The sequence below is a fragment of the Chlorocebus sabaeus genome, chromosome 17 (genome assembly GCF_047675955.1).
Source record: "Chlorocebus sabaeus isolate Y175 chromosome 17, mChlSab1.0.hap1, whole genome shotgun sequence".
NCBI classification, from domain to species: domain Eukaryota; kingdom Metazoa; phylum Chordata; class Mammalia; order Primates; family Cercopithecidae; genus Chlorocebus; species Chlorocebus sabaeus.
Window position 1 is genome coordinate 40,672,435 of NC_132920.1, and position 24,588 is coordinate 40,697,022.

Sequence of the window (24,588 nt, forward strand, 5' to 3'; positions counted from 1 at the left end):
TATGGCATTAAGGGGGAAGTAGTTCAGTTCCCAGGATGAATGGGCTCAGGGCTGGGGTAAGGGCCTCCCTCAGAAAGACCAATGCAGACAGCAGAAGAGACCTGCCCAGAACCATTCCAAGGCTGGCTGTTGCATCTTGCCCACAAGAGACGGGTAAAAGCTGGAATGACTTAGGAGTAAAAGCTAGAATTTTCTGATTGGTCCTGGATTCAGTCACTTAGTAGCTGTGTGACCTTGGGAAAGTTACTTAACTTCTCTGGGATGAGGAATTTTCTTTCTCTGGTGAAGAACTTTAGTTTCCTCATCTGTAAACTGGAATAATCACAGGGCGACCTTAAACGTGAAAAGCGACATGATACAGAGCAAGTGCTTAGCACAGTGCCTGGCACATACTATGGGCCCCAAAACACGACTCTAACCAATCCTCTGGTCACAACAAAGTAACCACTGTCATGCTAAAGAAGTGGGTGTATGAGGAAATCAGGATGGTCATGACTCATTATGAGGGTGGGAATAGGAATGAAAAAAAAGAAGCATATTCTGGAGTTATGGGCAAATGAGAGCCTCCTTCCCAAGAAACCCACTTGAGCCATGGACAGTAAAGGTCAGAAGGAAACAGTACAGAAATGTATATGGAAAGACGTCTTGTAGGGCTTGAACCTGAAGCCCAGCTAGAAATCACCTGCTCTCACCAAGAAACAGGTGTGGAGTGAGTCACGGCCAGCCTCACTCTCCAGCCCTTTTCAATTTCCAAAGGTCTTTTGTATACAGAATCACCTTTGATATTACAGTAGCTCGGTTTCACATGTGTGTGCGAGTTACAATGACCAAAGGCACACCAGCCAGCTGTGAGTATAGCGTTGGGTCTGAAACCAGGGTCACCCTACCTGGGACTAAAGCTCCTGTCCCTACAAACTGCCCTCCTTTGCTGGGTGGGCAAACCCCTCACTCTGTCAAAGCAATTTCACACTGAACCATTTTTAGAGTGTGTGATGTGATGATGGCAGAGGGCAGAGGTGAAGACAATGAGCCTAGATCTTTGGAGGGGACAGTTCCAGATCACTCTGGTGGCCTCGGCAAAGCAGCCAGAGGGCTCTGTCTGCACGGGGCCTGTGTGGCAGGTTTCTGTGTGGTTGTTTATAACCTGTCAGTGGGGTCTCCTGGGGTTCTGTGGGGGCGGGGGATGAGGTGCTAGTGAGTGAGATCCCTAACATGAGAAAATAGCCTCATAGTGAGTCTAATTACCACTTTCCACAAGGAATTTCACCGTGCGTGCTCGTTTGCTTTTTAATCATCCTCTAAATATGCATTTTCACGTTATACCCTAATGGCACCCAGAGAATCATTAGGATCTGTTGGGACCATAATCCATGGTTTCGGAAGTCTCTAAGTATGTAATTTCACTCCATGACGCAGGTTTCTAAAAGTCCACAAATAACCATTTGCATGATAAAGTCACAACTCTAAAGTCAATTACAGCTACAGCTGGAGAGAATTTATTTCCTTTTTGAAAATTAAAACATGAAATTGGGAAGTTGCCACACAAAAGCCTTCCCTTGCCTGGGTGGGAAGAGGGAACAGAATCTGGCCCTTTCCGCTACCCCTCGAACTGGGGTGGAGGCCCTGATTGACAGGGAGCTGTTTCATAATCACTGGGTAGCCTGGGCCAGGGGCCTCTAGGGTGGCACTCAGTGGAGTTGGCTGTGGGACTTTGCCTCACACAGGTCTCACCTATCTTCCCCCCATGTCTTAAGATCATGCCTCCTGCCAGGGGTTGGGGGGGTCCCGCCTATGTCTCCCCAGGATAGGTCTCCTCAGCTTGGCTGGCTCAGTCAGCTGGCCAGCTAGAGATCCAAGGCACATGGAGATGGGCAGGGGTCTGGGGCCCAAATGACCTTGACATGAGACAGTGTGACCAAGTGTCCACTGGAACGAATGAACCCACTGTTCCCCATCTCAATATTCAGGATCCTGCAGGCTGGGCCTGAGCTCTGAGGGCCCTCCAGTGAGGGGCCTAGATCTTTCAAGGAGCCTGGGCGTGGCTTGGAACTGTCACCATTTCCACAACATCAGGACTAGACACACTTTAGAAAGCATCTTATTCCAGCATTTTCAAAGTGTAGAAGGAAGGAAAGCTTCTCTACCAAGGTCACACCAGGAAAGGGCAGCAGAGTGGGTGTAGACACCCACGTTCCTCCCTCTGAGAATAAGCTGTGTCATGGAACCTGGCAGTCCCACCACAAGTCGTCAGAATAAAAACCATCCGGGTAGATTTCTGCTCTCTTTTCGTGTGGAGATTTGTGCAGGAACTTGAACTGAAAGCAGAGTTCTGACCAGAATGAATCTGCTGGCTCTTTGAAGCACGAATGGAACTATTTGAAAAAAGAAAAAAATACAAGGATACCCTCAGAAATCATGTGCACTGGAGCCAAATCTACATTCTATATATTTTAGAACTGTGACGCTGGGAGTGGAGCCTTCATCTATTCTCCAGTCTTAACTGGTGCTTTATTTAGTTGGTATTTAGGATCACTAGGAAGGCGCATTCATCAATCGAAGGTGTTAGCATGCTGGCGGGTTCCCCGGGCATGTTCCTATATGTCCTGCAAATCAGACTGTGTGATGGTTTGCCCCCGTCGTTGAGCCTCATTGTCCCAGACCTATTGGAAGATGCCTCTTCCAAGATGTCACTGTCCCCAAAGCTGGGATCAACCATGCCTCACTTTAAGAAGGAGCCCAGGATAGGGACGGTGGGAATTCATTGACCAGGAGTTTGAAGTTCTGGCCCTCACACTGCCAGTAACTGGCCTTGCAAATTTGGGCAACTCATTTCTGCTCTGAATCTCAGCTTCCTCAGATGCCAAATGGGACCCTAATTTACCTGGCAGGGATGTAAAGATGAAAAAAAGACCACAGAATTTTGTAGTTTCATACTTGTAAAGGGGAACAGTTTTCAAATTATAAAGTACTACACAGATCAAGAGCCATTATTAATTTAGAAAGCATGGCAATGATGTCAGGTAATCATGCTTAAATGGTATTGATTGTTTCCGCTCCCTGCGTGGGATGACGTCCTCCACCCTGGGTGTGGATTCAGGAGACTGGGGATGGATACCGACTCAACTCAGCCTGGCATCTCTACTAGACTGTAAGAACCTTGACTCATCTGGCACACGGTGGGTTCTTAATAAACGTCTACTGACACATCAAACTATTCTTGGAGCCAGACTAATATTGCCCTGGTTTAGTTCATGATCTAAAACGGGATTTTCCCCCCCTGTCTTCTGTACCCTAACAAAACACAGATGGAATTTTGATTACCACTGTTTATTGAGTGCTTGTTCTGTGTCAGACATGACACTAAACCCTGAGCACACAGTATCTTGTTTAATCTTCACAACACCTTGCTGACACAGGGCTGACCTTCAGAAACAGGCTCAGAGAAGTCAAGTGACATAGGTCGTATGAGTGGGATATGGGAGTGGGGATTAAAGGTGGAGGGCTCTGAAGACCCTGCTCTTAACCTCAGTGCCAAAGGGCCTTCTTTTAAGGTTGGGCAGGCCACTGGGACCCTTGGAACCTCAGTTTTCTCCTCTGAAAATTGGGAAGAATGATGCCCTCACCTGTTTTGGAGGGGAAAATGCCTAGTCCAGCATATGGCACACGGTAAGTGGCAAGAAATGCTGGTGACAGCTTGTTTTGTTTGGATTTGCTGTTTTGATCGTGCCTCTTATAGATTCGAAACGACCTACTCACAAAATACTCAGGCCCCGAAATGTTTCAGATTCTATCTGAATCTGATTAAACCTCAAGCCAAAACTCAGAGACAAGTACTATGATTCTTATGCTATGATGACAGTAAGATGAATAATGGCTAACAAATGTGTGCCTTTTATGACATTGTATGCATGTCACAGCTGTCCTCAAGGTGGGAGTCTCTGGTCCAGTGGAAAGGTGAGGAAACTGAAGCAAGGAGTGGGCCGGTAACCTGCAGCACAGCACAGAGTTAACAGCAAAGTCTCAGGACTCTGAGTGAAACGGTGCCCAAGCCTGACTCTGTCCCTTCACCAGCTGTCCCTTCATCAGTCCCGTCACCTTGGGCTAGTTACCTCCCCTCCAAGCCCTCACCTCCACCGAGACTTGAATCTGATAATTTTTGCAAAGTGCTGGACACAGTGGCTTGTACCTAGTACTGCTCTACAAAGTTTAATAGCTCTTGGTTTTTCTGCCCAGGACATGCTGCAGGTAAGGGGCAGATCAGGGCTTTGGCCTCCTTCCAGCCATCCTGCCCTGCCCACTCTGGTCCCTCTCTGCTCATCTCCCACCCCACAGCTTCCTACTGTAGCTGCACCACTCTCCTTGCTCTCTTTCCTTCCTCTGCTCATGAATGCAGAAGATGGGGGTTTCTGGAGGGGTCTGATCAGCAGTGTGGGGATGGGGATCCACCCAAGAGGACCCTGGTATTTTCTCTGTGCCTAAAGAGGCTCTGCTCCCTGCCCCTAGGTCTCCAGCAGTACAGTCTTAGGAGCCCACTTAGATTCAAATTCTTGGTCTACTGTATGCTAGTGGGTCACCTTGAGCAAGTTACTTTACTCCTCCATGCCTCCATTTCCTTTCTGGAAACTGCAATTGACAAAAGTACCTATTTTTAAGGGTTGGCATGGGTAGTAAAAGACTTGATACATGTAAGACACATAAAGCTGCACTTGGCCTGACATTAGTGTTCCATAAATGCTCAAATATGCCGGTAGAACTAATAGTAATAGTAACAGCAGAAGCAGAGTCTTACCCAAAGCCTGGGTTCTCCCCACTCAACACACTGACTTAGCACTGACTCTGCTAATGACCACAGAATGATCTTGGATATGCCATGGGCCCTCTCTGGACTTCATTCTCACATCCATGCAATGATTGGGTTGATAAGATGATCTCCAGGGCTCCTTCTATTCTAGGACTTTGAAATCCCTTCCTTATAAGGACTATGGCAACCAGTGGGGCCTATCCTCCTTCCACGTGTGAGATCTGCACTAGAGATGTGTGGGGAGGTGGATTATTCACTTGTGCACCCATCCACTCAGTCTGTCAACAAATATTTTGGAGTGCCTGCCACTGACAAAGCAGGCTCTCTCTTTCTCAATGACCCAGTCAAGGATGACACACTCCACATAACCTCCTTCCCAGGTTCTGATAGAACCTCTCACTTGCTTTCTATGAATACTCTTGTTCTCTGAACACACAGAAGTTCCTGCCCATATCCCCCAAGGTGGAATCACTCATGGGACAGAGCACAGGCTCTGTGTCCAGCAAGCCTGGTTTGACTGTCACCTTTCACTCTCAGTAGTTCTGAGATGTCGGGCAATTTCTCCCAGGATGTGAGTCATAACCCACTTGTGGGTCAGCAGCTCAATGGAGTGGGTCATCTCCAGCGTTGAAACATAATGAAAGAGTAGAGAGTAGAATGAAATGGCACAGAAAACAGAGTGTACTGTGCAGGTAAGGGGTGGGTGTGCGCATGCGGGTATTCTAGGGAACACTGGGCTGTGCAGGTAAGGAGTGGGTGCATGCATGCAGATATGCCAGGGAATATTGCACTATGAAGGTAAGAGGTGAGTGTCTGCATGCGGGTATGCCAGAGAACACAGGGCTGCGCAGATAGTGGCCGTGGGTGCATGCATGCGGGTATGCCAGGGAACATAGGACTGCGCAGGTAGGAGGGGTGGGTGCATGCATGCCAGTATGCCAGGGAACACTGGACTGCGCAGGTAGGAGGGGTGGGTGCATGCATGCGGGTATGCCAGGGAACATAGGACTGCGCAGGTAGGAGGGGTGGGTGCATGCATGCAGATATGCCAGGGAACATAGGATTGCACAGGTAGGAGGGGTGAGTGCATGCATGCGGGTATGCCAGGGAACATAGGACTGCGCAGGTAAGGAGTGAGTGCATGTGGGTACATGTGGGTATGCCAAGGAACACCAGCCCATGACGGGAATCCTATGTGTTACTGTGGGATATGGCCAAAAAACTTGAATGTCACATACCTAGAACATATAACTTGAGGGTAAAATGAGAATAGCATCAAGCCAGGTAAGGCTGGAGATTCCCAACTGATGCCTCACTGGTCATCTGAGGTCCCCCTGTCTTTTTCCTGGCTCATGAACCTCAGCCTTCAGGAAACTGAGTCATCTCCCTCACAAATCCCTTTGCTCCCTGTCAATCGACAAACCAGACAGTGAGTAAGAAAGTGCATATTAATCTCACAAACATTTGTTGAGCTTCTACATGATGCCAGACCTTGGGCTCGGTGCTGGGGCGCAGTGAGGAGTGGGGTGATAAGAGCTGTGCCCCAGGGAGTTTACATTCAAGCATAGAAGCCGGTGATAAGCTGACAGGTCCATGACCAGAATGCCAGGCTAGACAACATGCCGGAGGAAACGAAAGCTGGGCTGAGGAGACAGAGATGCTGTTTTCCACTGGGTGGCCAACTGGACTGCCTATTCATGCCCAGCCCTGTGGCACGCAGAATGCAGGGAGCAAGTGTGTGCAGATGACGGGGTTCTCAGCTTAAAGAAGCATTGGGAAGACAAGACTCACACAGCGGTGATGGAGGAAAGGTGCACAAATCCCTAGGCCAATGCTGGAGGGGTGGGGGCACTAGCGATCGGGAGGGGAAGCCCGAGTGTGCTCAGAAATCCTGTTTTGCAAGAAGAAAGGGTAGAGTTAGGATAAATAGGAAGTGAGCTGGCATTCCGGGGCGGGGAGAGAGGTGAGACCATGGGGGAGAAGGCCAAAGGGAGCCTGGGGCAGGAGAGCTGAGATATCAGATAGCACACCAGGGGAAACAATGAGAGGAGACCTTGAAGGGGCGTGAAGGTCAGACAGAGTTTACTCTTGGGCCAAAAGTAATAACATGTATGGGGCACCTACTGAGCACCAGGGCCTGTGCTGAAAGTTCTCCATGTGTTAGCTCATCTTCATTCACATAACTCTTGAAGTAGATGCTACATTTCATTGAATCTCAGATGCCTTTGATTAGAAGATGGACGGTAATTTTTTGTATCCCTAAGAAAGAAATGTCACCGTTAAACTTGGACAGGTCATTGGTTGCAGAATATGTTTCAATTCCAGAGACATTAAAATAAACATCTTAGAATTGACAGAATGTGGCATTTTCATCCACGGGAAGTAGGGGCAGCGGGAGGGTCAGTAACTTTCTCCAAATCACAGACTGGTAAGTAGCAAGGGGGTCTGAGCCCAGGCCACCTGGCTTTGAAGTGTGTGTTCTGTTTTGTCAGGTGCTATCGTCTCTGTCTGGGAGACGTTATGGCAAGAGGGAGGTGCTGCGGGTTTCTGAAAGGAGGCATGAGGGGTGTTCCAGGAAGCATGCAGGCCAAACTGGAGAGGGAGAAAGGGCAGGGCACCCCAAGGGGGTGACAGTGAGAACCAGGTGTGGGTGCCAATGGTGTGGCCAGCCCCTGGCAGGTAGAGGGGATGTGAGGGAGAAGAAGGGGTGCACAATGATTCCAGGTTCTAATATGATGATTCTGTCCAGCCAGAGGCTGAGTTTTCTACAAAGGAGAAATGAAAGAGGTGTAGGTTTCAATTAATTGTAACTCTCATCCTTGACCGAAGGATGCTCAGGTGGAAACAGAGAGAAAGAGGAAGGAACTAGGGAAAAGAAGGCTGAGGAAGGGGCAGGGAGGGTTTTGCAAAGATGAGCAAAGCCAGTCAGTGAATCACTGTGGGACACAGAACTCCTGAGGCTAAAAGCCAGACTTTTGGACACTTAAAATCCAGATCATCCCCAACCCTGCCCAGGTTCCCAGGTTTTCTGTGCACACTGACCATAGTCTCCAACCCCCATCAGGAGAACTGACCTGTCCCATGCAGGTCAGGTCAGCTGACTTAAGAGACAGTAGCCAATGGATCATCTCTGAAAGACCCAAGGCCTCCAGTCTGCCTTTGCCTGCACCTAGGGAGGTACTTACCCTCCCATTGCCCCCGCTTCCTGTGGATAACAATGCCACATTCTGTCAATTCTAAGATGTTTATTGTAACAACTCTGGAACTGGAGTGAGTCTTATAATCAATAACATGTCAAAGTTTAATTAGCAGCGATATTTCTTTCTTAGGGATACAGAAAAATATGGTTTATCTTCTAATCAAAGACATCTTAGATTCGATGAAATACCATAGCACATACCTATTTCAGTATCTCAGACACACCCTGATTGCAGAGATTCTATGCCCCCAGGCCAGGCCAAGCCAGTCTCTCTGTTTTTGCAGACACCTGGCAGGAGCCACATTTTGGGCCTGGTTTCGCTTAATGAATTCCCTCCTTGGCAGCTGTGGACTCAGCCTCACTGAAAATAAACAAAACAGACCCTGGATTCCTCCTGGGGGCCCACCGCAATGCGCCATAGATCCCTGGATCCACCGTAGGAACCATGCTGGGATAAGAAAAATCTACCAGGAGGGTGCCAGAGGCATACGTCCTTTATGCTGAGCCCTTGGGCAGAGAAAATCACTGCCACTTTCTGAGCAGGAAGAAATCAACTCCAGCTAGTATTCCCAGTGATGGGAAAACAGCCAGCCTGGGAGATGGGAGTGAAATACACAGAGAACATCCAGGGCAGGATGGGGCTAGGGGCCTACAAGATTCAGTCTCCTATCTTCCAGCTCAGCCAAGGTGAGCCATGGCTTTTCTGTTTATAAATGTCAAGCCTGATGCTTGTAACAGGCATTCGTTTAGCATGTCCTTAGTGGCTGGGACTTGTCAACTGCTGGGACCCAGAGGTAAGGCCCAGAGCAAGTGCCCTGGAGAAGCCAGTGTACTGGGGAGGCAGGGTGTGGCAGCTATAATTTGTCTGCAAGCTCGAGTGCTCAATAATTATTCATTTGAAGGAATACAGCAGAACAATTGAAGAAGCCGTTAACAATACTCCCTCATTTAACAATTTTTTTTTTTTTTTTTTTGAGACAAGGTCTTACTCTCATCACCCAGGCTGGAGTGCAGTGGTGAGATCTCGGCTCAATACAACCTCTGCCTCCCGGATTCAAGCAATTCTCCTGCCTCAGCCTCCCAAGTAGCTGGGATTACAGGTGTGTGCCACCATGTCCAGCTAATTTTTGTGTTTTCAGTAGAAACGGGGTTTCACCGTGTTGGCCATGCTGGTCTCGAACTTCTCACCTCAAGTGATCCGCCCACCTCAGCCTCCCAAAGTGCTGGGATCAGAGGCATGAGCCACTACGTTCGGCCTCATTTAACAATGTTTTGAACACCTACTAGGTGCCAGGCACTGTGAACAGGGAATAAAATGAAAAATGATCCCTGCCCTCATGGTATGACATTCTGGAGTCAGGAGACAGACCACACTGAACAAACCAATTAAGCTAACTATATAATCTGTGCAAAGGTGATATGTGCCAGGGAGAAAAATAAAGCAGAAAAGGGAAATAGGGAGCTCTGGGGGAAGGGGTAGAGATTTTAAGAGTAGTCAGGAAGGTCTCACCAAGATGAGGAGGACAAGACCAAGAGAAACTTCCCAAAAGTGATATCCGGCCTGAACCTTAAAAAGTGACTGGGAGCCCACCAAGTGAGGCACTTCCGGCATAGGGAGCAGTGTGTGCAAAGACTCGGGGTTCTGAAGGCTCTAGGTGATCCTGGGGAGCTATCAGGAGGGGCCTGGCCAGAGAGGACACGGGAGTGGGGAGCTGTCCATGTCATGATGGACCACCATGCCCGGCTAAAATGTCTGAGCACCATCCAACCAGCTGGGAAGTCTTGGTGGATTTGAAGCCAAGATGTGACATAATCCTGTTTAAATAAGATCCAATGAGAGGCAAGTATGGAAAAGCTCTGGAAAAATCCTGAACAGCATTCCCAAGGAATGCTCTACAGGGCGTTCTCTCAATTCCTAAGAACTCCATGTGAAAGAAAGAGTTCCATATGCCAGATAGTTTTGACCCCCCCACGACACAAACACACGTGTATTATATACACACTGTATGTATGTAATACATACGTTATACGATTTTTATTATTTTTTTTCCTAAACGGAGTCTTCCTCTGTCGCCCAGGCTGGAATGCAGTGATGCAATCTTGGCTCTCTACAACCTCTGCCCCCCAGGTTCAAACAATTCTCCTGCCTCAGCCTCCTGAGTAGCTGGGATTACATGCATGCACCACCACACCCAGCTAATTTTTGTATTTTTAGTAGAGACAGGGTTTTGCTATGTTGACCAGGCTGGTCTTGAACTCCTGACCTCAGGTGATGCCCGCCTTGGCCTCCCAAAGTGCTGAGATTACAGGCGTGAGCCACCACACCCAGTCATATGTTACACGTGACTAGGCAAATCAGCATTGTTATCTGCCAAAGAAAGGTAAAGGATCTGAGAAGGTCTGCAGTAAAAATAAACTTTCGGCTTTTGACTTTTACAATTTTCACATTTTCTTGATTTTGCCAATTCCAAACTCACTTGACCACATAACCCTTCTCATTTCTCTCTCCCACCCTCGTAATACCTATTAGCTTCCTGGAGAAGCAGCAGAGCGGGGAAAATGCTGCCAAACAGTTCCCATTTCTCAAAGTGTATCTCATTTTCCATATGCAGTGCCCCCCCTTATGCTGCCCCTGGCTGGAGGCCCCATTTTTAGAACTTCTCAGCAGTAGCCCCCACCCTGGGCCAGCCACCTGGGCAGCTCCCAGCCTGCCTGGCCGCCGTAGGTGAATGCAGCAATCCTGGTCACTCTCTAGTGGGTTAGCATAATCCAGAACAGTAGATAATCTAAAAGCCATTTATTTTTGGCATGCTTTAGTGAGTTTATTTTTACTGTAGCCTTACTTTCCTAATTTGGCCTCACTCAGACACATGCTAAAATGAGTGCGCTTTTTCTGAACACACTCTGAGTAAAGAGGGGGAAGGGGATCCAGAGGGATGCTGAGGGAGGCTGGCGGGGGAATGTCATATATGTTGTGGCCAGTGTCTCCATCTTCAACTGCATGTTGAAAAGACCTCCAGATTAGAAACTCTGTGCTGATCTGGTCCCTGAAAACAGCAGCTCCAGGAAAAAAAATGAGCAGAATACATGGTTCAGTGAGATCTGGTATAAAAAGCATGCGCTTGAGGGGCACTCTGATGGGGGTTTGAATCCCAGTGTCGCAGATCCCATTACCCTTTCCATGACAGTGCGTGGCTCCCAGCTACCAGCACCTACATCTTTCACCTGAGGGCTTCTGGCACATCCAAGCCACTCTACCTGCCCACATGGTAGGCCAAAGCTGCCAGGGAATTAACACTCCTCACCCTTAACCTAAGAAGTCCGGCTGGGCGCAGTGGCTCACACCTGTAATCCCAGCACTTTGGGAGGGAGAGGCGGGTGGATTACCTCAGGTCAGGAGTTCGAGACCAGTCTGGCCAACATGGTGAAACCCCATCTCTACTAAAAAATACAAAAAAAAAATTAGCCAGGTTTGGTGGCATGCAACTGTAATCCCAGCTACTTGGGAGGCTGAGGCAGGGGAATTGCTTGAACCAGGGAGGAGGAGGTTGCAATGAGCTGAGATCGCGCCACTGCACTCCAGCCTGGGCAGCAGAGCGAGACTCCGTCTCAAAAAAAAAAAAGTCTTCAATCATTGCCTCAGCAGAGGGGTATAAATACCCCTGCTCACTCACTCCTCAGGTGGTCCCATTCTGAGGCTTGAGTTCTCACTGGCTCCCATGGTTTCCCAGGGGGATTAGGCTCCAGTTGCCACCAGATAGATGGCTTGAAAACCTGCCCTTTGTGGGCTGCCTTCCTGCTTGTCTCACCACCTATTTGTGTTTTCTGGGCCCAGCTCCCAAATACATTACTTAGACTCAAACCCTGGTCTCAGAGCCTGCTTCTAGGGGAACCCAGACTAAGAAACCCCTTCAGGCTGGGTGACCTGGGAGCAGTACTCAGCACAGTCTGAGCCTCAGTCTTCCCAATCATTAAAGAAGGGACATGACCCCAGCTCCACTCCGTTCTGCTTAGGGTTCCAGATATCCCAACAGATGCCAAATAAACACTGAGACTTTGTTATTCTCTGCAACAAAATCATTTACACCAAGTCAGGCCTGGATGGGTCACCAAGCAGACTTCACAGCAGACCATGACATCCACAAGGAAACAGGAACAAGGATGCTGGGGGAGAGAAAGGACGCAGTTTTCAGCCATCTGAAGGCAGCTGGGGAAGCTTGGCCCACACACCACTGTGAGAAGGTGAGAAGGGGTCACCTGATTTAATTTGCAGGAATCTCTAGTTGATGCCACCTGCTTTACTAATTAGAAAATTACCTGCCAAATGGGTTCTCCCCCAGCATCTGCCCACCAACTTGCTGACCAAGTCCTGCCTCCCTGACCTCACTCCCTCCACAGCTGTCTCTTTCACACACCCCCTCCACACTAGGCATGCGCTGTTCCCACTCAAGTCTCCAGGTTCCTGGAAGATCATGGGGTGGCCAGGAGCAGCCAAGGATGAGTGGGTCCCCAGTCTGAGCCTTGCTTGTTATATCACCTTAGAAAAACACCTCCCCTCTATGGAGCTCATTCTCCTCATCTAAGAAAGGGGCAGAAAAAGACTCCAAGGCCAGGAAGGTCTCATCCTCATCTGGGTGGAGCTCTCCATTCCTTCCATAGCTGTTTTTTATTGTGTGTCTACTATGAGCCAGGCCCTGTTCTAGGTGCTTGGGATATACTGCTGAATGAACCAGAAACAGTCCCTGCCTGCATAGGGCTTACTTTCCCAATCTAGAAATCAGCGCTTGCTGGAAAGAATAGCCCTGCTGTGGCAAAAGGACTGGATCACCCAAGTGTTCTGATGAGATAACTGGCCTCACTCTCCTCATCCCCAGCTGCAGTACTCTCCCCATCCCTACCCTCACCACAGATTACCAAGTGCCTGAAATCCCAACCTACATCCGTTCAATTTAATTAACACATGGTCTTCAAAAGACCTCTGTAGAAGGAACATTACCAGGGAGTGAGAACTACGTTAGTCATACCTTATAAGTATGAAGGTATGATTCCTAGGTGGAGGGCCAGGTCGTGCTGCAAGACACAGAAAGCACAAGATGGGGAAGCAAATTCTTCTTAAAATGCTCATCTTTCTACTGGTCCCATCTCAGACTTTTCAGACAAAAATCATGCTGCTCCATTTAAGCTTGACTCTGGGCAAGCCGTAGAGTCTTTCTCTCTGATGTGGACGCTGGACAAAGGCAGAGAAGTTCTTAAGCCTCCTTCAGCTCACAGAGCCGGGCCTCCATGTGGATTATCCATTTCCCTGCTCATTCATCTTTGGAACCTTCATGCTAAGCAGCATTCCCCGCCCCGATGCCTCCCCACCACCTGTGTATGTGCATTGCAGGAGGCATGCTCATTTCAGTATCAGTCTGTGCAAAGCCTAATTAGGGGGTTAATTAGCAGCCTCTCCTCGCACACCCACCCACCAGCAACACACACTCGATGGCATAGTGTGCATGTGGCAGAGCTGGGGAGAGGGTTTACGGGATTAACTGCCCTCTGGAATCAACTCTACTCCATCAGTACGGACAATTTGGCAATGACAACAGAGACCGAATCACTCAAGCAAGGTTCACATGAGCTAAGAGGGGGTATGAGGGAAGATCAGGCCTGTTTTCCTCCTGCTCCCCACCCACTTTCTCTGACTCCTCATCTCCCAGTTCACCCCTTTCCAAGTAGAAGTAGTTGGTGAAGTATAAAAAGCCCTGTGCACTGCTTGAGCATCAGGAAACCTGGATGCTAGTCCCAGTACTGTCCCTAATTTGCTGTGTGACCTTGGGTGAATGCCTAGCTCCCTCTGCGCCTCGGTTTCCTCATCTGTCAAATAATAGGCTTGAATTAGACAAGAATAAGAACCATTGTGGACACTTACTGTGTGCTATGAACTTGGCCCTGTACTAAGCATTTTTCATGTAACATCTTATTTAATCCTATACTAATTTTATTCTGTTCCCTGCTCTCTCTTCAGCTGGTGACCAATAAATATTTGTTCAATGAATTCTTCCAACACCTCTATGAAATAAATACTACTATGATCCCACTTTCCAGAGGGGAAAACTGAGGTATAGAGGATTAAGTAAGTTGCCAAGCTCACCCGGCTTAGTGAATGGTAGAGCTGGATCTGAATCTGGGAGGTCTGGTTGTGGACCTGCATGCTCACCTCCTATGCTGCTCCCTCCTTGATAATCTACTGACCTTAGATGTGAGTCAGAGCAGGGTCTTGGTCCTGTGTACTTCAGAGCATTGACCCAGGGTGAGCACCTGGTAATGCCTCATGAAAGCCGGCTAGCATCATTTCTAATGTCCTTACATTGACGGCCCTCACACAACCCCTCCTTGAGCCAGTACAGATCATTGAGGATACCCTTAGTCATCCATTCATTGTCGTTCAACCAATACACATATTGAGTGCCTACTGTATTCCAAGCACTAGGGGCATGAAAATGAACAGGACATGGCTTCTGCCCTGGAAGGTTTACCATATTACAACAAAGTGTGGTGCATGTTACCCAAGAGAAGTGATGCTTGAACTGAGCCAGGGGAGCAGGCTCAGAAGCAAGTCGGTGAAGGTGGGTGGGCAAGGAGGTTCCAGGAAGAGGAAATGGAAGTGGAGAGTGTGGGGGCAGCAGAGAGCTCAGCACTTTCAGTGGGGGCTGAATTGAGCAGTGGGGAAAGGCGAGGGCAGATCTGAGCACGACCAGGGCAAACCCCAGGGGTGCTAACCATGGGAGAGTCACCCCTTCTGCAGGGGTCGGGGAAAGAGTTAGGGGACTCACTACTTGGCCCAGACACTGAACTCAGTGTTCACCATAGATTATCAGTTTTGTTCACAGCTGTGTTTTTAGTACTTAGAACAGTGTCCAACACAGAAGGTTATCAATACAATATGTGCTGAGGGAGTGAATGAATGATTCTAATTCTCATAACAACCCTTTAAAATTAAGAAAACTGAGGTTCAGAGAGGTGGAATGACTGGTCTATATTGATAAGCAGTGGGACCAGGACTTAAACACTAGTATAGTCCCAAATCTGCCCACCCAACCCTGTATTCACATTCTTTTCTATAAGACTGTGAGGTTCCTCCCATAAGGGGCAGAGAATACCACCCCTTGACTTTGAATTTGACCATATGACTTGCGTTGGCCAACAGAATAAAGTGGAAGTGATGTACAGTTCCAGGCTTCAGATTCAAGAAACCTCCTAGGGTCCTCTTGTCTTCTTGTGCTTCCACCATGGCCATGACAAGAATATGCGTTGCCCAGCCCGCTGGTCTCAGGAATAAGATGAGAGTCATGAGAGCAGAGCTATGTGCACAGCCTCTCCAGTCAAACCAGGCTCAGCATCGCTGCTTTCAGCCATTAAGTTTTAGTGTGGTTTGTTACTCAGCAAGCACTGATGAATACAACAGGGATAGGAAAGGTGATGTGTAAAAGTTGTCTGATAACACACAGGGGAAGCAGGTGAGTCTATAGGGCGTGACAGAAAGGCTTCCCAGAGGAGGAGGCATTTGAGTTGAGGCTGAAATGATGAGTAAGATTTACCATTTATTCAATAAACTTGAAGTATGCACATGCCGTGTGCCAAGCACTGTCCTAGGTATTAGAATTGCTCAAAGGAGAAGGGGCATGGAAGGGCATTTCAGGCAGAGGGAACAGCATATGCAAGAGCAGAGTGGTGCTAGGACAGTGTGGCATATCTGGATATAAAGGGTGTGTAGGACAGAGTGGGTGACGAGGCTGCAAAGGTAGGCAGGGCCAGGTGGAGCAGTTCAGGCCTGACTCTGAGGTGACAGAGACCCCTTAAGGATTTTAAGTAATCTAGTGATGAGACTCAGCTTTGGTTTTAGGCAGAATCCTCTGGCAACCATGAGAACTGTAGCAGGAAACAGGAAGCCCAGCCTGAGAGGAGATGATGCTGCAGTTCTGGCGTATGGCAGTGATGAAGGGGTGGAGGAGTGCAGAGGGGCTGGGAGAGAGGACAGGCAGCTTAAGGATGTGGGCTGAAGAAGGAGGTACAGGGAGGGGGAGCAAGCATGACACTCTGGGCGCTAGTCTGGGCAACTGGGTGGGAGGTTATAGAACATGGGAGGTGGGTCATTTTGGGGGCTGGAGCAGGGAAAGAAAACACTAGGTTTATGCTCCCATTGTAGGAGAAGCCCCCTCCCTTGCAGACCTGGGTCATGCCTAACCACCCAGCCATCTGTCCAACACAGCCGGAGGCATCGTGGCCTTCCTGTCCTTTCCTATCACTCCCATCCTCATCAGGAAGGTCCCCTTTAATGGCCACTGCTGTTCATATAATCTGAGGAGGATGAGCAGCTGGCTTTGTGCTGACACAGTGGTGCAGGCAAGGAGAGGGGCCTCTGGAGGCTGGTGCAGGCTGTGGTAGCGGGAGGGAGGGGTGGAGAGTTGCCATACCTTAGACCTGTCCCCCTCTGCCCAGGCCTGGCTAGCCAGCCCCTTCATAGTCTCCATGGCAGATGCTTGGCCATGAATGCAGCTGGAGAGGCTGCCAACCCTGTATCACCACCGAGCACCCTCAGAGGGGCAGCGCCCAGCAGCCAGGAGCAGGGTGGGAACATTATCTCAGTTCTGTCCCAGGCGAGCTGAGTTAGAGGACTCATGACATACACACAGGAACAAACAGGCCAGGCAGGAGAAGCCACTGGAGAGACAGTGAAGAGTGCAGGGAGGCAGACTCCAAGTCCTTCCTTCAAAGGCATGGGGCCGTGTCGCTAGAGAGACACAACTAGAGTCAGAGAGGACTGTGCAGCCGGAAGGAAAGAGAGAGAGAAGAGGAGGGGACAGGAAAAGTGTGTATGCCATAGCATGTTGAATAGATGAGAGAAGAGAGGAGGAAAGGGAAAGGAAGGGAGGATGAGAAGGATTGGGAATCTCACATGGAGCCTGCCAGCAGCTAGGCACTCCTGTGGTGCCCTGAAGGAACGGGGATTGGAGTGGGGAGAGGCTTAGAAAGGGCACTGACACCCCCTTTCCAGACAGGATCTCAGAGTCCCAGGCACCTGTGAGCTGAGGCTGGGGGCTGGAGCAGCCAGAGAGAGGGGGCTTCTTTGACAATTTGAAATAAAATGTGCACAGCTTTCTAATACTAACAGCCTGTTATTAAAATCAAGTGCTATTTTGCAAAATGCATTTGCCAGAGAATCACTAATTACAGGCAAGGCACATTTCTGTGTGTTGGTGCCGATTAATCCTGAACGGTTTAAGCAGTCGAATTTTATACATATAATTATCACTCAAGATTCACTAAACAGCAACAAGATGCTCTGGGCTCTGCCCTTGAGGGACTGTGTGGCAGGGAGGGGAGGAGGCAGGGAGGTGTCCAGACAAGGAGGTTCTAGCTCAGGCTGGGCTGTACTGTATCACGTGCTGACAATGTCACCTTGACCCACCTCTTCTTATCAATCTCCTACATCCTGGAATAGAACCGAATAAAGACACCGATGAAAAGGGAGGGGTGGGAGAAGCTGAACACAGCCCACAGGGGAGCTGCTAGCAATGCTGCACCCCTTCCCAAACATGGCCCCATTATGAGACTGAAATAGCTGTGGGCTTTGAAGCAAAAGGTATGTTCCATTCTTCTAAGGTCTTGGAGTTTCATCTGTGAAATGGGCTGGCTGAAGAGTTTCTCAAGGATTAAGGCCATGCCTCCAAGACCAGAAGGAAGAGAGGGAGTCTTTATGGGGTCCTATGGTGCTGCTCAGCCAGAGAGGATGGGTCCTCACACAGCCAGATGTTGTATGTGGTGCTGCCAGCTGCAAGGCATGCTGGGAGGTCCTGCTGGGAAGAGGTGGCAGGGAACTGGGGCAAGCTCGCACCAGTGCGGGGAAAAACATGGAAAAACTAAATGGCAATGTGGGACTGAAGGCCGGCCGACCGCCATTCTGGGAGGAGGGACAAATTCAGATAAAAGTCACACTCTGCCTAGAGGGTGCCCAGGAAGGTGGTGTCATGTGGGCTTCTGGGCAACAGCAAGGGAGTTGGGGTATTCGAGTGGGACCCCATGGAGCAAGAAAGTTGAGTATCCAGCCAATTTTGCAAGAAGAAAAGGCCCAGAGCTCCAGCCTACTACCTAAGGCACAGGCTTGCCCCAATCTCAAGGGAAGCTGGAGGGTCAATGAGGGTGTGGATTCCTGGGGGGACTGGGTAGGTGAGGCAGAGAGGTTCTTGTCTGCACACAACTCTAGAAGGACAACTTCCCTCTGCACCTCCCTCATCTCCTGCCCCTAACAACAGGAGACTAGCTTTCCCAAAGGCAGCTGGGATGGAACCAGCAACCAGGGGCTGGCGAGGGGACCGTATAAAGGTTGCTGTTTCCCACCTACACCAGAATTCCAGGGCCCTAGCCTGCCCCCTACTCCAGAGTCCCTTCCTATGGAGGAATCCTGGGAGCACAACAGTTTGAACAGCGCTGGCTTAGAACCAGGCAGCTGCATCTATGTGGGACCCCATAGGGGTTTCAAAGAAAAAAGAGGGAATCAGGGATGATAGCCACTCATGCCTTCTCTGAGCCTGTGTCATGTTTGTGACTCTGTCCTCTGTGTGATGGGCAGAAACTGGGGCCGAGTGTCAGGTGCAGGGCCTGCAGTGGATGTGAATGCACCTGTCTGGAAGGAGAGTGGTAATAAGGGAAGGACAGACACACAGGCACTGGGCCAAGTTAGCAAATCTGCTGTCAGAATGGCGTTAGAGAGACTGAGTGTGACACACGGTGTCTCAGCACGTGTGAGCTTTCCTTTTGTTACCATGGTCCTGGTTGTTTCAGGGGCTCAAGGGGCCATTTGAAGCCCAGAGGAACAACAGACTATGTGTCACTGGGCCAAATGAGATAACACCTGTGAAGGTACCTGCCACACAGTAGGTGCTCAATAAAAGCTCAATGCATGGTGAATTGGAACCCCTCTATCCTCCTTCTGGAGGACTCTGGCCTCCAGTTTTACTCCTGCAGACAGGCCCCTTGATGCATCGCCCACCTAACTCACCAAGAGTGGGTTTCACAAGCACCCCACCCACACCCTAGCCCTGGGCCTCAGCCCCATGGATCCAAGTGGTGAAGGATAATTTCATCATAAAGCCAACTCTTTTGTGTTTGGTTGGTTTTTAGTGCCTTAGGACCCTAAAGCGTCTTTAGGTGATTTTTTACCAATAGCCCTATGAAGAAGGCATAACAAGACTTTACCAGAGATGCTACAAATAATACCTTCGATCCACTGAGCACCTACTCTGTGTCAGCCCAGGGCAGGAATTGGCATGCATGAGCATGTATGATTTCACCAGAAGTAAGTTCTACCATTGGCCCTGTTTACTCATGAACACATGAAGCTTGCTCTGAAAGGTTAAGACACCCAAGGCCACAAGGCAGTCCCGTGGCCATGCTAAACCTGCCTGCAGCAGAGCAGGAATGCCAACCCCAGGTCTGTGCTTGAGGTCCTGTACTTCTGTCTCTGTGACAGCAAGAAGAGGTGAGTTGACTGGCCCAAGGTCACAGAGGCTCAAAGCTGGGTCTTCCCAGGGCCAGTACTCTTCCAACTGCCATCTAACTGCGTCTGCATAGAAGGGCACGGGGAGGGGCTGGGGAGGCCACCCCAAGCTGCATGGCACTTCCCAGCAGTTGCAGGAAAATTACTTGCTGTTTTCCTCATCATCGTGAACACCAGGGGCACAGGAAACCTGGGGGATAATGTCCCCCATTAGCCTGTTTTCTTGGCACGCAGAGGGAGATATTTTAAAAATAAAATAGAACTACATCCAAATTTGATACCCTAACCTACCAAAACACATGCAGATTTTACAATACAGAAAATTCCCATCAGAGTCAACGCAGTTATCCCCCTGCCTCTGACAGGTGTCCCGTAACCAGGACAGATCAGCTGGATGCCTGCCTGTCCTGATAAGTGATGCTGTCGGCCAGTCACCTCCCGCTACCCTGACTCACTGCTTCCCACCCACCACCCACCACACCTCTAACACACACTGACACACACACACTCTCTGTCACACACACACACACACACACACACACACACCCCTGCAGCCCTCATCTCTTGTCTCTCTTTGGCTGTGAAGTAGATAAAGCCTGGCCTCTGGTGTCCCATTTTTGTACCTTTTCCATCTTTCTTGGAGACCTGGTTCACGCAGGCAGGGGGCCGAGGCGCTTCCTCTCACTAACTCTGTTGGCAACCCAACCAGCCTTTAAACTGTGTCTTTTCATATATAACAAAAGACCTTTCTTTTTGTCGTTAAAGGAACTTGGGAGGCCAAAGAGATGGTGGTCAATATTCCCAGGAGAGAGGGGCCTTCCAGGTGCCCTGAAATCAGGCCGTGACAGAAGCTTATAGAAAACTGGATCCTAATAGTAACAACTCATTCTTATCCTGAACCCCCACCCACTGACCTCCAACCCCTGCCTCAGAAAACTGAGTCAGGGGTCAATGATTCTAGAAGCTCCATACCCTGCTCCTTTATTTCCTGTTATAAAGAACCACAAAGGCATTGTGGCAAAGGTAATGAGCTTGGAGTAAGGAGAACTGGGTTCTAGTCTTGGCACTGCACCTACATTGCTGTGTGACTTTAGGAGAGTCACTTCCCCTCTCTGGACTTCAGTTAATCACCTATAAAATACAAAGTGGGCATAAATGGACTTCAAGATTCTCCAGTCCTGGCCACCTCATTTCTGATTCTGTGACAAGTCAGTGTCCCCACCTGGCCCTGGCTCCACTGTCCTCCTCTGGGGCCCTGCTGGTGATTCCAGGCGGGGAGCAGGACACAGGAGCATTCCATAGGCCACTCCCTTGCTCACCCCTGCCTGGAGCAGTCTCAGAAATCACCCCAGAAAGCAAGGGCGGCCCTGCTGCAGGCTGGCTCTACTAGGCAAATTACAGCCTCTCAAGGGTGCATATGACAAATGACGACTAAATGGTTTGCTTTCCCTATGCAAATGAAGCCACCAATTTACATTCATTTGCACCTGATGGGTGTCTGAAATGGATGGATTTGATTTGTGCCTGATCTGTAAGTGTCTAATTTATTAATCAATAAAACGTCATGTACAGGCTTGAGGATCCCCAGTTCCAGCCAGCCTCCCATATATATGTAAATAATGCAATCTCTCAATCTACTTGTTATGTAAATGTTAATATAAAACTGACAGAAATATGCATCTGCAGAACTTTATGAGCAAAGAGAACTGAGATTTACACATGCTCCGAGCCTACCCTCTGCTCCTCAGCTCTTGTGGTGCCTCCTTCCTCTTGCCACACCTTCTTACTTTCCCTAGGTCAGTTGACCCATCTCACTTCCTCCAGGAAGCCCCCCTGCTCCAGTCCTCCCACACTGCCAGGCCTCCAACCAGTAGCGCTGGCTCTTACATCCTGGACAATCTTGCTTTTCTCTGGCCCTGGAACTTTGCCCCCAAGACCACATAAGACACAGTCTTCCCCCAAGTTCTCCCCTTTCCATTTCTGTGCTGAAATTTACCCCCCTCCAAGGGCCAGCTACACGTCACCATCTTTAACAAATACACACTGAACACGAAGGCACAGGATGGGTGCTGGGAAGAGGGAGAGAGAAAAGATTCCTGTTCTCAAGATGTTCTTGGTTTAATAGCAGTAATGTTTCCTTGGCTATCTGCAGGGCACAGTTCTGAGCACTGCTTATGGGCTGACTGCTTAATTTGCACAATAATCTCTGCAACGAGGGTGCTACTGCTGTCCCCATTCCACAGAGGACAAAAACAAGGCAAACTAGCAGAACGGGGGTTGAATCCAGCCAGTGTGCTCCGCAGCTGGTCACAACACTACAGTTTGGCCTTTACCCAGTGAGCAAAAAGGTCATTTCAAGCAATGGTGTGTGTATGTGTCACCATTCCAAGTGCCAAATTACGTCTCTTCTATAGTTCTCCTTGAAGGGGCCACAGAACAAACCTTAGCAAAGATGGAAAATGACAGCTTTTGCCTCCTCCCAGTTCTGATCTGCCCTGTTCTTGTTTCCTAGCCTATGCTCCCAGGAAGGCGTGACCTTACCTGGATCTTGTGAATGAGCACCTGTCTTTAGCACACCAGTTCTCCACACCCACATGACATTCTCTCTCCTGCCCTCGAGCTCTGGGGGTTCCACCATGGCAGCATTCTCCATGTCTGACTCCCACTCTCTGTCCACTGTGAGGGCGAGGCCAGCTCTTCCTCAAGAGCTCAGCAACATGCCCAGCACTCTGCAGACCTGTGTGGCCCGTGGGTGGCTTCCTTTTGGATGTGGCCATCGGGTCCCTCCCCACTCAAACTCCTCCTGCATCTCTTGTCCCTGCACACCTACCACCTCACTAACCCAAGACTCAGGAACCACTCTTAGCCCACATTTTAAGATGAAAGGGTTGAGATCTGGGGAATGAAGCCAAGCTCGCAGCATCACATACCTGGGAGATGGTGCAGACAGATTCAAAGCCAGGTCTGCCTGGCTCCCGGGACCATTCCTTTGGGCAGGACTGGTCATTGCCTGAACTGGGTGAACTCAAAGGGACTGAGTAGGATTAAAAGGTTGCACTGAGGGCATAAATATGGATTTGTCTGCAGGAGCTCAGTGACACAAGGCTGTAACTCCAATGTGGCCAAGGGAAGGGCCCCTAAACATGAGACCAGTGACATCAAATAGCAGTGTTTCTAGAAATTCCTTCGGAAGAGCAGCATTTCACTCAACCTTGAAAGTAAAATGGAAATTGACCTTCTTTGCACTGGAGAGCTATTTTCCAGAAGCTGCCTGAAGGAAGGCCTAGAGCTGCAGACAGCCTGAGCCTCATCCTCCAGGGCCTTCTCTAACAATACATTCCAGGACAGCCAAAGTCATGTCAGAGATAGAAAAATGAAAAGGGACAAGGTAAGGACTAATGTTCAACGATGCTTACTCTGCACCAGGGGCTTGGTAGATTTTATTTCATTCATTTGACCCCGTAGCCTATGATGTGACGTACACAGTGAGACAAGATATTTACCTAAAGCTACACAGACAGCAAGGGGTCAGACCAGAATTTCAGTTCAGGTCTTTCTGACCACAAAACCCGGACTCCTTCTAGGACCTCAGAGTCTCCAGTCATGGAAGGAAAAGGCCTGGAGTCACTGTAGATGATATGTCAGTCTGAAATATGAGAAGGAAGTTAGATTTTAAATCATTGAGAAAGAGAACCAATATACACTTGGCTAAAGATAGAGGGATTATGTAAGCAATTAAGGAGAAAGGTATCATAGTGTATTTGACCAGGGTTTGAAAATCATATGACATAAATTATTTTACTCATTAATGATCACTTAATGATGCTGTTTTTAAAATAATTAAAGCAAGACCACCTTAAGGCATTTGAAACTACATGCTTATGTTCTAAATTTGAGGCCAAGTTCAGTTTGTAGTTTGGGTCGTATAGAGGAGACAAAGGAACCTCCTGCCACCAGACCTAACAATAATCATAGCTATAATAGCTATTATCATATGTGTTACTAACTGAAAATGCCTTAAACACACAAACTCACGTAATACTACAAAGTGACTGTTATTATTCCCACTTACGGAGGAGAAAATGGAGTCTCAGAGAGGTTAAGTAAACTGCCCAAGGTCACACTGCTGATTAAGGCCAGAGGGGGAATTCAAATCTGGGTTTCTTTGGCCAGAGGTTAAATACTTAACCCCTACAGCATATCCTAGCTTTTACAAAAGAGGTATCTTAAAGCTTCAATTTTCTATTGTCAACCTTGGAATTCTAACAGGGTAAAGATCACGTGTGTTACCTAACTCCAGCCCCTTCTCCCCACTGGTGGCCTGCCGAAGTGGGGCTGCACAGCTGTGTTAGAGCAACCAGGCTGAACACAGGGATGCCTGGATTCTCAGACACTCTAGATGCCCATGGGAAGAGGGAGCACTCAGCAGAGTCACTCGACGACAGGCACACCTTCTCCCAGCTCTTTAACGTGAGGAGGAGGCTGAACCAGCTGACCCTAAAGCCCTCCAGTGCTCAGATCCTGATGCCTCTGGCCTACCCTACTACTGCTGTCCTTGGAGAGCTAAGGTGGACCCCCTTAGCTAAGGGGGTCAAAGCCAGTGACTCAGCTCCTTCCATAGGCTAAGGGCTCCAGGCTCAGACTAATACAGATGCTTTTTGACTTCCGATGAGGTTACGTAAGTTGAATGTTTACAATACTTTCAACTTAGAATGGTTTAGGTTTTTCTGGACATCACTAGATCATAAATCTGGGAGCCTCCACATCATTGTAAAGTCAGAAATCCTAAGTTGAAACATCCTAAGTTGGGGACGGTCTATAGTCCTTCTTTCTCCCTTTCTAGGGTGCAGAGGATCTTTTGGGCTTTCTGATCTTTACCCCAGGTCCCCATGGATTCTCCAAGAAGCCTTTTAGATTGGTTGCTCCAAGTAGTCCCACTGCTAGCCCCATTCCTGACACCCCAGGACACATTCTGGGCTCAGTTTGTTTACACGTTTGGGAAAGGCATGGCCTGGGTGGCTCCTGCTCCTCTAGCAGGCAGGGGCT

General features: G+C 49.0%; 1 protein-coding gene and 1 long non-coding RNA gene across 3 annotated transcripts in view; both read right to left on the minus strand.

Annotated features, from left to right (window-relative positions):
- The window catches only part of LRFN2 (leucine rich repeat and fibronectin type III domain containing 2), a 194,458-nt gene that overhangs the window by 112,675 nt on the left and 57,195 nt on the right, over window positions 1-24,588 (minus strand). The gene's annotated exons all lie outside the window — the stretch shown is intronic.
- On the minus strand, window positions 1,215-20,231 carry LOC140708940 (uncharacterized). Of its 2 annotated transcripts, none has more exons than XR_012089252.1 (3): window positions 19,499-20,231; window positions 13,025-13,227; window positions 1,215-2,372 (listed from the first exon to the last, which is right to left on the minus strand). It is a non-coding gene; the product is annotated as an uncharacterized lncRNA (long non-coding RNA). The 2 variants fall into 2 exon arrangements; XR_012089253.1 differs by lacking the exon at window positions 1,215-2,372 and adding an exon at window positions 12,060-12,164.